This window comes from Ascaphus truei, chromosome 11, assembly GCF_040206685.1.
Source record: "Ascaphus truei isolate aAscTru1 chromosome 11, aAscTru1.hap1, whole genome shotgun sequence".
Lineage (NCBI taxonomy): Eukaryota > Metazoa > Chordata > Amphibia > Anura > Ascaphidae > Ascaphus > Ascaphus truei.
In genome coordinates this window covers 57,701,002-57,704,151 of record NC_134493.1, presented here as the reverse complement: position 1 = coordinate 57,704,151, position 3,150 = coordinate 57,701,002, and the positions used below count along the sequence as shown (strand labels likewise).

The following is a 3,150-nucleotide window of genomic DNA, read 5'->3' as shown; positions in this document are numbered from 1 at the left end:
CAGTCTATCTCTCTCTCTCACTTTCTCTCACTGTCTATCCCTCTCTCACTGTCTATCCCTCTCTCACTGTCTATCCCTCTCTCACTGTCTATCTCTCTCTCACTGTCTCTCTCACTGTCTCTCTCTCTCTCACAGTCTATCTCTCTCTCTCACTGTCTTTCGCTCTCTCTCTCTCTCTCTCTCTCTCACTGTCTCTCTCTCTCACTGTCTCTCTCAGGCAGTGCGCTAAAGTGTAATTACAAGAAGCTTGGCGTTGAGATGGAGGTTACCTGTTACTCTGCTTTAGACACCTGTATAACACATGTCGGCAAGAGAGGTAAGTGAGGCTGGCACTGCCCGCGCTGTGTGAGGGGGAGGCTGGCACTGCCCACGCTGTGTGAGGGGGAGGCTGGCACTGCCCGCGCTGTGCGTGAGGGGGAGGCTGGCACTGCCCGCGCTGTGTGTGAGGGGGAGGCTGGCACTGCCCGCGCTGTGTGTGAGGGGGAGGCTGGCACTGCCTGCGCTGTGTGAGGGGGAGGCTGGCACTGCCCGCGCTGTGTGAGGGGGAGGCTGGCACTGCCCGCGCTGTGTGAGGGGGAGGCTGGCACTGCCCACACTGTGTGTGAGGGGGAGGCTGGCACTGCCCACGCTGTGTGTGAGGGGGAGGCTGGCACTGCCCGTGCTGTGCGTGAGGGGGAGGCTGGCACTGCCCACGCTGTTTGTGAGGGGGAGGCTGGCACTGCCTATTCTCTGTGATGGGGGAGGCTGGCACTGCCTATTCTCTGTGATGGGGGAGGCTGGCACTGCCTATTCTCTGTGATGGGGGAGGCTGGCACTGCCTATTCTCTGTGATGGGGGGGGGGCTGGCACTGCCTATTCTCTGTGATGGGGGGGGGGCTGGCACTGCCTATTCTCTGTGATGGGGGAGGCTGGCACTGCCTATTCTCTGTGAGGGGGGGAGGCTGGCACTGCCCGTTCTCTGATGGGGAGGAGGCTGGCACTGCCCGGTCTCTGTGAGGGGGGGGAGGCTGGCACTGCCCAGTCTCTGTGAGGGGGGGGATGCTGGCACTGCCCGGTCTCTGTGAGGGGGGGAGACTGGCACTGCCCATGCAGTCTGTAAGTGGGGAGACTGGCACTGTGCTTGCTCTGTGATGGGGGGAGGCTGGCTCTGCCCGTTCTCTGTGAGGGGGTGGGGGGGAGGCTGGCATTGCCCGTTCTCTGTGAGGTGGTGGGGGGGAGGCTGGCACTGCCCATTCTCTGTGAGGGGGTGGGGGGGAGGCTGGCACTGCCTGTTCTCTGTGAGGGGGTGGGGGGGAGGCTGGCACTGCCCGTTCTCTGTGAGGGGCTGGGGGGGTAGCTGGCACTGCCTGTTCTCTGTGAGGGGGGGGGAAGCTGGCACTGCCCGTTCTCTGTGAGGGGGTGGGGGGGAGGCTGGCACTGCCCGTTCTCTGTGAGGGGTGGGGTGGGGAGGCTGGCACTGCCCGTTCTCTGTGAGGGGGTGAGGCTGGCTCTGCCCGTTCTCTGTGAAGGGTGGGGGGGAGGCTGGCACTGCCCGTTCTCTGTGAGGCATGGGGGGAGGGAGGCTGGCACTGCCCGTTCTCTCTGAGGGGGTGGGGGAGGCTGGCACTGCCTGTTCTCTGTGAGGGGGTGGGGGGGAGGATGGCACTGCCCGTTCTCTGTGAGAGGGTGGGGGGAGGCTGGCACTGCCCGTTCTCTGTGAGGGGGTGGGGGGGAGGCTGGCACTGCCCATTCTCTGTGAGGGGGTGGTGGGGAGGCTGGCTCTGCCCGTTCTCTGTGAGGCGGTGGGGGGGGGAGGCTGGCACTGCACGTTCTCTGTGAGGGGGTGGGGGAGGCTGGCACTGCCCGTTCTCTGTGAGGGGGTGGGGGGGAGGCTGGCACTGCCCCGTTCTCTGTGAGGGGGTGGGGGGAGGCTGGCACTGCCCATTCTCTGTGAGGGGGCGGGGGGAGGCTGGCACTGCCCATTCTCTGTGAGGGGGTTGGGGGGAGGCTGGCACTGCCCGTTCTCTGTGAGGGGGTGGGGGGAAGCTGGCACTACCCATTCTCTGTGAGGGGGTGGGGGGGAAGTTTGCACTGCCGGTTCTCTGTGAGGGGGTGGGGGGGAGGCTGGCACTGCCCGTTCTCTGTGAGGGGGTGGGGGGGTGAGGCTGGCACTGCCCGTTCTCTGTGAGGGGGGGGGAGGCTGGCACTGCCCACGCTGCGGTAACATCTACTTCCCACAGATACGCTGAAAGGCTGCACCACTGTGTCTGACTGCAAGAGACTGCAGCGTGACGCCTCAGTGAGGGATGCCCACGTCTGCTGCCACAGCGACTACTGCAACCCATGACCCCGCCACGCTGCTGCCACCTTACCATCCCAAACTCTGCCCCCTCATCCCCACAGGTCCCCGCCCCCCGTCGCACCCCAATCTCCTGCGATTGGCAGCGAAGCCGTCGGCTCCAAACGTCCCCATCGTGCGACTCCGAATAAAAGCTTTCTGCTTTCTGCAGTGATCCTTTACTTTCCCTCACGTGCAGCCATCCTGGGGGGGCATCCATGGATACAGCTCTGGGCAAGGGTGCCAGGTGTCCGGTAATGAACCAGATTGTCCTGTATTTGGTCACTGTCCAGTAAAAAATTAGAGGTAATACTCTACATGTGTATACCGGTATTACCTCTCTGGGCGTGTATACCGGTATTACCTCTCTGGGTGTGTATGTGTATACCGGTATTACCTCTCTGGGTGGGTGTGTGTATACCGGTATTACCTCTCTGGGCGTGTATGTGTATACCGGTATTACCTCTCTGGGCGTGTATGTATATACCGGTATTACCTCTCTGGGCGTGTACGTGTATACCGGTATTACCTCTCTGGGCGTGTATGTGTATACCGGTGTTACCTCTCTGGGCGTGTACGTGTATACCGGTATTACCTCTCTGGGCGTGTATGTGTATACAGGTATTACCTCTCTGGGCGTGTATGTGTATACCGGTATTACCTCTCTGGGTGTGTATGTGTATACCGGTATTACCTCTCTGGGCGTGTATGTGTATACAGGTATTACCTCTCTGGGCGTGTACGTGTATACCGGTATTACCTCTCCGGGCGTGTATGTGTATACCGGTATTACCTCTCTGGGCGTGTATGTGTATACCGGTATTACCTCTCTG

The 3,150-nt window shown here is 61.4% G+C and overlaps 1 long non-coding RNA gene across 1 annotated transcript; it reads left to right on the top strand.

Annotated features, from left to right (window-relative positions):
• Nucleotides 1-62: 62 nt before the first annotated feature.
• On the top strand, nt 63-2,486 carry LOC142462998 (uncharacterized). Its single transcript, XR_012787330.1, has 2 exons — nt 63-316; nt 2,220-2,486. It is a non-coding gene; the product is annotated as an uncharacterized LOC142462998 (long non-coding RNA).
• Nucleotides 2,487-3,150: the final 664 nt, after the last annotated feature.